Source organism: Otolemur garnettii, unplaced genomic scaffold (assembly GCF_000181295.1).
Source record: "Otolemur garnettii isolate 467f Iridium unplaced genomic scaffold, OtoGar3 scaffold00003, whole genome shotgun sequence".
In the NCBI taxonomy this organism is placed as follows: domain Eukaryota; kingdom Metazoa; phylum Chordata; class Mammalia; order Primates; family Galagidae; genus Otolemur; species Otolemur garnettii.
Genome location: NW_003852398.1, coordinates 36,407,858 through 36,419,816, shown reverse-complemented (window position 1 = coordinate 36,419,816; position 11,959 = coordinate 36,407,858). Strand labels below are relative to the sequence as shown.

Below are 11,959 nucleotides of genomic sequence, written 5' to 3'. Positions count from 1 at the left end.
AAAAAAAAAAAAATTATGTAAGGTGTAAGTAACTATAGAGGGAAAATGGATGAAGAGAACCCTGGAACTCTCTGTACTGTTTTTGCTACTTTCTGTAAATCTATAAATATTTCAAGAATAAAGTTTAAAAAGTAGATCTATAGACATATATGACATAAACTCATTTGTGTTTAAAAAACAAAAATAGTAGTTATCAGTTATTATTATCCCATTTTATATTTGAGAAGCCAATGTCCAGGTTAAGGTTTGAAAGCCTGTGTATCTTTAACTGTTATGATATACAGTGTGTATATTTGTATATACAATGCTTGCATTAAACAGTTTGAACAGCCAGGCAAGGTGGCGCCACAATGCCTGGCTTTTTTTGTTGTTGCAGTTTGGCTTTTTTTGTTGTTGTTGCAGTTTGGCCAGGGCTGGGTTTGAACCTGCCACTCTCAGTATATGGGTCCGGCACCCTATCCACTGAGCTACAGGCACCACACCCCTCCTGTTACATTTTTAATTAGACAAAAACATTTGGGGGTAAAGTTAGGGAAGCACTTCCTCCTGGTCCTAATGATGGAGCTGGGTTACCTTACATTTGTTATTTTATTTTATTTCTTTTTTTTTGAGACAGCTCATTTGTTATCTTTTTTTTTTTTTTAAACTAGCTCCGTTTTATTTATTTATTTATTGCTGTTTTTGGCCAGGGCTGGGTTTGAACCCGCCACCTCCAGCATATGGGACCAGCGCCCTACCCTTTTGAGCCATAGGCGCCACCCTCATTTGTTATCTTATTGAGAGCTTATGTAGTGAGAATAAGATAGAGTTAGGCTGTGGCCAACATGACGCAGCTGGTCTGGTCAATTTAGGTCCTACATGACCTTCACCTCATTTCTTCCATTCTTATTGTTTTATAAATTTATCTTGCACCCTAATGATGACTATCTTGAATCGTTTAGGAAGACTGATTAGGAGATTAGTTTTTTGGGGGGCGGGGAGTTGTTTTCTTTTTTTGAGATAGTGTCTCACTCAGTTGCCCTGGGGCTTGAGTGCTATGGTGTTATAGCTCACAGCAAACTTAAACTCTTGGGCTGAAGTGATTCTCTTGCCTCAGCCTCCTGAGTAGCTGGGACTACAGGTGCCTGCCACCGGGTTAGTTTTACTCTTTTTAGTAGAGACAGGATCTCCCTTTGCTCAGGCTGGTCTTGAACTCCCAAACTCCTGAGATCAGGCAATCCACCCGCTTTAGCTTCTCAGAGTGTTAGGATTACAGGGGTGAGCCACCATGCCCAGGGAGACTAACTTTTGAATTGGAAATGTTGTACTAGGACACTGAATTATACTGGTTATTATTATTTATTTTATTTATTTCTTTTTTTAAGAGACAGAGTTTCACTTTATTGCTCTTGGTAGAGTGCTGTGACGTCACAGCTCACAGTAACCTCCAACTCCTGGATTTAGGCGATTCTCTTGTCTCAGACTCCCGAATACCTGCGGCCATTTCCTTGTTGCAGTTTGGCGGTTGCAGGGTTCGAACCCACCACTTTCGGTATATGGGGGGGGGGGGCTACTCACTGAGCCATAGGTGCCACCCACTGATTATTATTTAAATTAAGGGTTATTGCGGCCTGCCCTTTGAACTTTGAACTTTTTTTTTTTTTTTAGAGACAGAGTCTCACTTTATCGTCCTCGCGTCACACAGCTCACAGCAACCTCCAACTCTTGGGCTGAGGTGATTCTCCTGCCTCAGCCGCCCGAGTAGCTGGGACTACAGGTGCCCGCCACAACGCCCGGCTATTTTTTGTTGCAGTTTGGCCGGGGTTGGGTTTGAATCCACCACCCTCGGTATATGGGGCCTGCGCCCTACCTACTGAACCACGGGCGCCGCCCTCCTTTGAACTTTTTTGTATAAAACTGTGGTTTGGGGAATGGAAGAACAGAACCGTCTTGGAGAGTCTCTACTCTCGCTGTTCTCCAGAATTGCTGGCTTGCTGACAAAGTGTGGTGTACTTATCCCTGTCTCGGCATATTGGCTGGCAGTGACTGGTGGCCAGTCCCTCTTTGTCCCATAACGTTTCTATGAGAGGTGAAAGCTTGGCACAATACATTGGCAACCTCTTGTTAGGGCGTACTTTTTCCGCCCCATTTTATGTTCATCTCTTTAGCCATTCTGCCTTCTTTCTCAGCCCAACCTTTAAAGCGTGGGGCCAGCTGCAGAAAAAAGGATGCTGTTCTCGTCGGTCCGAGTCGTATTCCACACGAGGACGGTCGCTCCCCCGGTAGCCGCACTGCAGGACTGGGCGGAACCGAAAGTTGTCCGGAGGCGACTGGCAGGAGAGGCGGCGTTCTCACCCGCCACTGGCGCTTCTCAAAACCAGCCACTAGTCTCAAGTTTCCTGTTGGCTCGCTGGAACAGGATCCTTCCCAGAAGAAAGCTCTTAGGGCATGGTAAAAACAGAGCTTTAAAAAGTGAAAATGTTCATGCGGAACTTCGCCGCCAAATCTCAGTTCTTTCCTGAGAGCAATATTAAAGTTAACAAGGTCCACAGCAGTAAAGTTCGTCTGCTTCCTCGTTTAAATGGAAACCATTTCAAGCAAAAGTTCAGTTTCCTTAATGTAAATTAGAGGGAAATCAGCAATCCCATTATCTGGAGGGAGCACAATTTGCCTGAAGCCGTTGGTAGGTTTTCACACAGAGGGGAAGGGTAAGCAGCACGAAAGCCCTTGAAGTCAGTGGAGTGATTTAGGGAACTCCATTGAGAACAGAGGGCTTTTTTTTTTTTTTGTATTTACTTTTTGTTGTTGATAACAAAAGCAAGTCATGTTCATTATTTAAAATGTAAATAGGGGCCGAGCGCAGTGGCTCTCGCCGGTAATCTTGGAAGGCCGAGGCGGATGGATTGCCTGAGCCCACAGGTTCCAGACCAGCCTGAGAAAGAGCGAGACCTCGTCTCTAAAACAGCCTGGCGTTATGACGGGCGCCTGTAGCCCAGCTACTCGGGAGGCGAGGCAAGAGAATCGCTTGAGTCCAGGAGTCTGAGGTTGTTGTGAGCTATGACGCTATAGCACTCTATGAGGACAACAAATTGAGACTATCTCAAAACAAAAACAAAACAAACAAAAAAAGTAAATATCCGGGGCAGGGTGGCTCAGACCTGTAATTCTAGCACTCTGGGAGGCTGAGGCGGGCGGAACGCTTGAGCTCCAGAGTTCAAGACCAGTCTGAGGAAGAGCAAGACCCTGTCTCTACTGAAAATAGAAAAATTAGCTGGGTGTTATAGCAAGCTCAGGCAGTCCCAGCTACTCTGGAGGCTGAGGCAAGAGGACCCACTGAGCCCAAGAGTCTGAGGTTGTGAGCAATGAGTGCACCGCACTCTACCCAGGGCAACAGAGTGATACTCTGTCTCAAAAAAAAAAAAAGTTGGACAATATAAAGCAACAAGTGAAAGAACCGGCTCGGCACCTGTAGCTCAACCGGCTAAGGCGCCAGCCACGTACACCTAAGGTGTCGGGTTCGAATCCCCAGCCCGGACCCGCCAAAACAATGACGGCTGTAACCAAAAAATAGCCGGGCGTTGTGGCGGGTGCCTGTGGTCCCAGCTACTTGGGAGGCAGAGGCAGGAGACTCGCTTGAGCCCAGGAGTTGGAGGTTGCTGTGAGCTGTAATGCTATGGCACTCTGCCCAGGGGGACAGCTTGAGGCTCTGTCTCAAAAAAAAAAAAAACAAGTGAAAGAACCTACCTTCCTTGACTTTCCCCATGCAATTATTTCCCATCATTTAGTAGCCACTGTTGAAACATTTATTTAGTTTTTTGGGGTTTTTGTTTGTTTGTTTTTTGTTTTACAGATAGAGTCTCACTTTGTCACCCTCAGTAGTGTGCTGTGGCGTCACAGCTCACAGCAACCTCCAGCTCTTGGACTTAGGCGATTCTCTTGCCTCAGCCTTCTAAGTAGCTGGGACTATAGGTGCCTGCCACAACACCCTGCTATTTTTTTTTTTTTTTTTTGAGACAGAGCTGCAAGCTGTCCCCCTGGGTAGAGTGCTGTGGCATTACAGCTCACAGCAACCTCCAACTCCTGGGCTCAAGCGATTCTCCTGCCTCAGCCTCCCAAGTAGCTGGGACTACAGGCGCCTGCCACAACGCCCGGCTATTTTTTGGCCGTTATTGTTGTTTGGCAGGTCCGGGCTGGGGATTCAAACCCGCCACCTTAGGTGTACGTGGCTGGCGCCTTAGCCGGTTGAGCTATAGGCGCCGAGCCCCTGCTATTTTTTGTTGCAATTTGGCCAGTGCCGGGTTTGAACCCACCACCCTCGGTATATGGGGCTGGCGCCCTACTCACTGAGCCACAGGTGCCACCCCAGCTTTTCTTTTCTTTCTTTCTTTTCTTTTCTTTTCTTTTCTTTTTTTTTTTTTTGTAGAGACAGTTTCACTTATAACCCTCGGCAGAGTTCTGTAATATCACAGGTCACAGCAACCTCCAACTCCCAGGCCTAGGCTATTCTCCTGTCTCAGCTTCCCAAGTAGCTGGGACTACAGGCACCCACCACAACACCCAGCTCTTTTCTTGTTGCAGTTTGGCCAGGGCCAGTTCGAACCTGCCACCCTCAGTATATGGGGCTGGCACCCTATCCACTGAGCAACAGGTGCTGCCCCCAGCTTTTCTTTTCTTTCTTTCTTTTTTTTTTTTTTTTGTAGAGATAGAGTTCACTTTATGGCCCTCAGTAGAGTGCCGTGGCGTCACACAGCTCACAGCAACCTCCAGTTCCGGGCTTAGGTGATTCTCCTGCCTCAGCCTCCCAAGTAGCTAGGACTACAGGCGCCTGCCACAACGCCAGCTATTTTTTTGTTGCAGTTCAGCCAGGCTGGGTTTGAACCTGCCACTCTTTGGTATATGGGGCCACCTGAGCCACAGGCGCCACCCCTACCTTTTCATTTTTCTTTTTCTTTTCCTAGCTTTTCATTTTTATTAGAGACAGAGTCTTATTCTTTGCTCAGGCTGGTCTCAAACATGTGAGCTTAAGCAATTTACCTGCCTTGGCCTCCCAAAGTGCTAGGATTATAGGCATGAGCTACCATGCCCAGCCAACTCAAAATATTGTGGTAGTTCTTCCATAATGGGACATGTGTATCTATTCATTCTTTCCCTGGTGGCATAGTATTTCATACTATGAAGTACAGTAATCTAATTACCTTTCCCAATTGATGTATATAGTTAGGTTCTCCTCAGTGGTTTACTATAGGGCAGGGGTCCTCAAACTTTTTAAATAGGGGGCCAGTTCACTATGCCTCAGATCGTTGGAGGGCCGGACTATGGGCCCTGGGACGAGTCAGCTGCTAAGCAGGATAGGCAGCAGTGGCAAAAACACCCGGTGGGCCGGATAAATATCCTAAGCCGGCCGCATGTGGCCCGCGGGCTGTAGTTTGAGGACGCCTGCTATAGAATAACACATGCTTAGTGTAAAACATTCAACATTTCAGAAATGTGTGGCTTATAAAGCAAAAGTTTTTCATAATCTCCTCTCAGATAACCCCCACATATATCACTATATTGTGCAGTCTCTGTACACTATTAGAAACACATATGGGTTGTACTAAACATCCTTGTTGCTAAAGCCTTTAGGTTTTGAATTCCGTGTCCATGAAGAGGTTGGGTTTTAGGCTACAAACTGTGAGAACCATCAAGTCCACAGAAATGGGGAGTTTACAGATGTGTCTACACTACCCTGCCACTGTTCTGCTCCCTATCCTTAGACTCTCCTCCCTTCCAGGGCAACCCCTCCCATCCTCCACCTCTCCAATGGTCCTAAATTCCTCTGAAAGTCCAAGTCCTTTTCTGTTCTTATCTTCACAAATTACCTTCTGACACATGATAAATACATGTCTTGTCCACATTCTTTGCTATGTAAGCCACTTTTACAGTTAAGTAAATCCTTTATGTAAAGGGCAGTCTTTTTTTTTTGCAGTTTTTGGCCAGGACTGGGTTTGAACCCGCCACCTCCAGTATATGGGGCAGGCACCCTACTCCTTGAGCTACAGGCGCTGCCCTAAAGGGCAGTCTTAACAATTAACAGAGTCTCATTTTAAAAGTGGCGCCTCTGACTCAAGGAGTAGGGTGCTAGCCCCATATACCAGAGGTGGTGGGTTCAAACTTAGCCTTGGCAAAAAAACTACAACAACAAAAATAAATTGGTTAACCTTTTTCTTTGGATAATGCTAAACAATAAGATTTAGTGGACAACTTGTATATGTACGGCCTTCTATTGAAGAGTTTTTCCTCTTTCTACCTCCTTGCCAAGATATGAAGGTTGGGGGACTATGTATAGATTGAACAGTGAGGCCATTTGATTTTCAGGCTGACAGCCGCCAAGATTGCTGCCACATGGAGTGAGGGCTCAGTCGACAGGAAGCCGTCCACTCTCTGTGGATGCATCGTCATCCCAGCCACAAGATCTACAAGACAGAACCTCAAACTTCAGCCTCACAGGGACTGAGCTTGTAGATTTCCCTCAAGGTCAAAAGTTGGCTGGGACAGTTCTTTTATAACCCCTCTTTTCTAAAAAAATATATATAATAACCATGTGATTATCATTGTCATCATAGATATCTGTTGAACACTTCCTTCAGGCCAAGGACTTTATACATACATTTTACTATTTAACCTCATAATCCTATGAAGATGCTAGCATTATCCTTGTTTTACTGATGAGAGAAAGCAGTCAAGTAATTTTTCCAAACTTCACATGTGAATAATAGCAGAGTAGGGCTTAAGCCCCCTGACTTCAACGTCCTGGTTCTAAACCACTCCATCAACATACCACACTGTTCTTAGTATGGGAGGAAGCATATATATAACCTTCCTTCTTCTTGTTTTGGACTATTTCACCAAGGGGACTCCATTTTTTTTTTTTTTAGAGACAGAGTCTCACTTTGTCGCCCTTGGTAGAGTTCTGTGGCATCACAGCTCAAAGCAACCTCCAGCTCTTAGGCAATTCTCTTGACTCAGCCTCCTGAGTAGCTGGGACCACAGGTGCCCGCACAACGCCCTGCTATTTTTTGTTGCAGTTTGGCCGGGGCCGGGTTTGAACCTACCACCCATGGTACATGGGGCTGGCGCCCTATTCACTGAGCCACAGGCGCTGCCCTGGGACTCCATATTTGTATGATGTTGTCTTCTCTATGGACAAAGGGACAGTATTTCTCCTTCCTACTGAATTTTTATTTGATTTTGTTTGTTTGAGACAAGGTATTGCTCTGCTGCCTGGGCTAGAGTACAATGGCATTATCATGCTCAGTAGCCTCCAACACTTGGCCTCAAGTCACCCTCCCACCTTAACCCCCTAAAGTGCTAAGATTACAGGTGTAAGCCACTTTGCCGGGCCCCTACTGATTTTTGAAAGCTTCTTGCACTGAGTTTAGACCATTATTCTGTAATATAAAGTCTTAGATAACATGGAGTATGTGAGTGTGTGAGAATGTATGTGTTGTGTGTTTTAAGGACTGCTGTCTTGCCCAACAACCTATGAGTATAAAGGGTTTTTTCCTGAGCTGCTCATTATTCAGTTGATCATTCATGAATTTGTTTAAGAAGTATCTCTGAGCTGGACACAGTGGCTCATGCCTGTAATCCTAGCACTCTGGGAGGCCAAGTGGGTACATTGCCTGAGCAAGTGTGAGACCCTGTCTCTAAAAAATAGCCAGGCATTGTGGAGGGCACCTGTAGTCCCAGCTACTTGGGAGGCTGAGGCAAGAGGAACACTTGAACCCAAGAGGGGGACAAAGTGAGACTCTTGTCTCCAAAAAAAAAAAAAGTATCTTTGAAATGCCAGGCACTGAGGATTAATAGAAAAATGATAGAGACAATATCTCTGACCTTCAGAAACTGACAGTTTATTGAACGAGACAGTTGTCCAACAATTACAATCAAGTACGATCAATCCTTAGTCTAGGGTTATTGCTCTTCCTGAGAGGTGACTTTAGGCTAAAACCAGACCTCTAACAAACAAGAGAAAGTGTTATAGGAGTCAGGTGACAAAGCTAGTGTCATTTCCTTACTTAGTAATTTCTATGAAGTGGGGCGTGAATATGATGTTAGATCTCAACAATAGAATAAATGCTGGTAAGCAGGGCACATCCCAAATCGAAGTACGTAACAATAGAGAGGAGCTGTACAAAAGGACTGTAAAATCAAGTGTAATTTCTTTGATAAACCACTGTTCTGGGGTGGCACCTATGGCTCAGTGAGTGGGGTGCCAGCCCCATATACCAAGGGTGGCAGGTTCAAATTCAGCCCTGGCCAAACTGCAACAAAAAATAGCTGAGTGTTGTGGCGGGCACCTGTAGTCCCAGCTACTTGGGAGGCTGAGGCAAGAGAATTGCCTAAGCCCAAGAGCTGGAGGTTGCTGTGAGCTGTGACACCACAGGACTCTACCGAGGGTGACAAATTGAGACTCTGTCTCAAAAAAAACCCACCACACCACTGTTCTGATTTTTTACCACAAAAACAGTGAGCTACTTCAAACTTACAAAGCTTAGCTTTCCAAAGAAATAGATTAGCCTCTAGTAGATAACCTCTAATAGTTAGCCTCTAATGGTGGTATCATCTTAAAGGGTCAGGAATGTTTGGGATATCCTTATATTTTAAAACTACACCTTAAAAAAAAGATCATACTGGGCGGCGCCTGTGGCTCAAAGGAGTAGGGTGCTGGGCCCCATATGCTAGAGGTGGCAGGTTCAAAACCAGCCTCGGCCAAAACTGCAAAAAAAAAAAAAAATCATACTGATGCAACTAGAAAATCAATACCTGGTTACTTAATACTCCTTATTCATCCATTCCCAAAAGACACAATAAGTTCTCCTATAGGGTTGCTGGGATCCAAAAACAAGGACTTCCCAAATCACTTGAGCTGTACTCTTAGCCCGCAGTAGTCATCTGCCTATATTCATTACATTATATTAACGAGAGTATCCTTATCATTTTATCATTTAATCTACAGCTATGTCACAGCTGTTAGTTCTGAGAACACCATTTTCTTTTTTTGTGAAGACAGAGTCTCACTCTGTTGCCCTGGGTAGAGTGCTCTGCTGTCTTAGCTCACAGCATCCTCAAACTCTTGGGCTCAAGTGATCCTCTTGCTTTAGCCTCCTGAGCAGCTGGGACTATAGGCGATTGGCACACACCTGCGTAGTTTCTCTACTTTTAGTAGAGATAGGGTTTTCCTTTGTTTGGGCTGGTCTTGAACTCCTGAACACAGGTGATCCACTCACCTTGGCCTCCCGGAGTGCTAGGATTACAGGCGTGAGCTACCTTGCCCCGCCTGGGGTCTCATTCTTACTCAGGCCGGTCTGGAACTCCTGAGCTCAAGAGATCCTCCTGCCTTGGCCTCCTAGATTGCTAGCATGACAGATGTGAGCCACAGCATCTGGCCTTTATTCTTTTTTTTTTTTTGAGACAGAGCCTCAAGCTATCACCTTGGGTAGAGTGCCATGGCATCACAGCTCATAGCAATCTCCAACTCCTGGGCTCAAGCGATTCTCCTGCCTCCGCCTCCCAAGTAGCTGGGACCACAGGCGCCCACCACAACAGCTGGCTATTTTTTGGTTGCAGCCATCATTGTTGTTTGGCAGGCCCAGGCTGAATTCGAACCCGCCAGCTCAGGTGTATGTGGCTGGCACCTTAGCCGCTTGAGCCACAGGCACTGAGCCCTGGCCTTTATTCTTTTGCTTCACATACTCATTTGACATTCATCCATCCTGGTGAGTGTATCAATTGTTTGTCCTTCTATTGTCATTGTTGAGTAGTATTCCATTGTACAAATATAACACAATGAATTATTCCATTCTCCTATTGATTGATATTTGGGCTGTCTCCAGAAAAGGCTGCTAAGAATATTTGTGTACAAGTCTTTCGTGGACATATATCTTCTTTTTTTTTTTTTTTTTTTTGGCCAGAGCTGGGCTTGAACCTGCCACCTTCAGCATATGGGGCTGGCGCCCTACTCCTTTGAGCCACAGGAACCGCCTGACAAGAGTCTCACTTTATTGCCCTCAGTAGAGTGCCATGGCATCACACAGCTCACAGCAACCACCAACTCCTGGGCTCAAGCAATTCTCTTGCCTCAGCCTCCCAAGTAGCTGGGACTACAGGCGCCCGCCACAACGCCCCAGCTATTTTTTTGTTTCAGTTTGGCCGGGGCTGGGTTCAAACCCACCACCCTCGGTATATGGAGCTGGTGCCCTCCCACTGAGCCACGGGTGCTGCCCCGCCCAGCTATTTTCTTGTTGCAGTTGTCATTGTTGTTTAGCATGCCCGGGCTGGAACCCGCCAGCTTTGGTGCCTGTGGCTGGCAGCAGTAAACACTGTGCAATGGGCACCAAATCAGAACATTAGTTCTTTTTTTTTTTTTTTTGCAGTTTTTGGCTGGGGCTGGGTTTGAACCTGCCACTTCCAGCATGTGGGGCCAGTGCCCTATTCTTTTGAGCCACAGGCGCTGCCCTCTTTTTTCTTTCTTTTTTTATAAAAAATATGGAACACTTTATGAACCTGCATGTCATCCTTGCACAGGGGCCATGCTAATCTTCTCTGTATCATTCCAATTTTAGTATATGTCTTGCCAAAGCAAGCACCAGAACATTAGTTCTTGATCAAGGGTTACATTCTTCCATTCTCATCTGCCACCAGCTGTCAGTATCTCCTTTAAAGATCGGTTTTTCTTCATAAGGACATCTACATGCAGCTCATTGACTGCCCGGATATAGTTTACAGCCTAAATGTATGACACTGTTAAACAAACGCTCCATTGTTGTTTCACAGGCCTGAACATGCTGAGCTAGTTCTAGTGCTTTCTGCACATCTGGGCAGATCTTGGAGAAGCAATACTGGACTCCTTGTCAGAGTCATTTTCGCTATTGCCACAGTCATAGCACCTGTCGTTGGTTGCAGCACGTTGTCAGGGAAGGGATACCAGTGTTAAGATGATCAAGCAGTGGAGAGCCACATCCATTCCGTGGGGAGGGTTTGTAACCATAACATGGGAAAGGTTAGATTGTCACTGCACTTAATACTGGCAGGGCCTATCCTCGCCTCCTAGGAGGTACACGGCAGGGTTTGGGTACATGTCTATCTTGTGAATCCTGTTCCAGATGGTCTCTTCAGGATGGCCTGCAAGTTGGTAGTCTGGGCCTGCTACTGGCACCTGACACCGGTGGCCAGTAAGGCCAGCAGGACCAGCAAGAGACTGGATGCGTGCTGCCGGAACAGGGCTATAAACACAGTGCTCGGGTCTCCGAAACCAGGCATTCCCCCAAGGAGCCCCTAGAATGCCCTAAGAGGCAGCACGGATTCCAGGCTCCCCGCATTTTTTTGAGACAGAGTCTCACTTTGTCACCCTCAGTAGAGTGCTGTAGTGTCAAAGCACACAGCAACCTTAAGCTCTTGGGCTCACGTGATCCTCTGGCCTCAGCCTCCCCAGTAGGGGGGACTACAGGCACCTGCCACAACGTCCAGCTGTTTTTAGAGAGAGGGTCTTGCACTTGTTCAGGCAGGTCTGGAACTCATGAGCTCAGGTGTTCCACCCGCGTGGGCCTCCCAGAGTGCTAGGATTACAGCCATGAGCCACCACTGTGCCCCACCAAATTAACAATCTTTAAAAATTCCCATGGCACACCTGTTGAAAATCACTGGCATAGGGTCTATCACAGTACTTGGCTGTTGTAGACACTTATTTGATATGAGAAGTTAAATAAAAACAGAGTGCTAGGATTATAGGTTATTTGTTTATTTATTTACTTAGAGACAGAGTCTCACTTGGTTGCTCTTCATAGAGTGCTGTGGTGTCACAGCTAACAGCAATCTCTAACTCCTTGGCTCAAGCAATTCTCCTGCCTCAGCCTCCCAAATAGTTGGGACTAAGGGCACCACAATGCCTGGCTATTTTTAGAGACAAGGCTTCACTCTTTTTTTTTCTGAGAATGATGAA

General features: G+C 46.1%; 1 non-coding gene and 1 pseudogene across 1 annotated transcript; both read right to left on the bottom strand.

Annotated features, from left to right (window-relative positions):
- Nucleotides 1-10,500: 10,500 nt before the first annotated feature.
- Nucleotides 10,501-10,605, bottom strand: LOC111727308. The gene has a single exon (XR_002774881.1). It is a non-coding gene; the product is annotated as a U6 spliceosomal RNA (small nuclear RNA).
- A 20-nt stretch (nucleotides 10,606-10,625) lies between these two features.
- LOC100960319 lies at nucleotides 10,626-11,280 on the bottom strand (annotated as a pseudogene).
- Nucleotides 11,281-11,959: the final 679 nt, after the last annotated feature.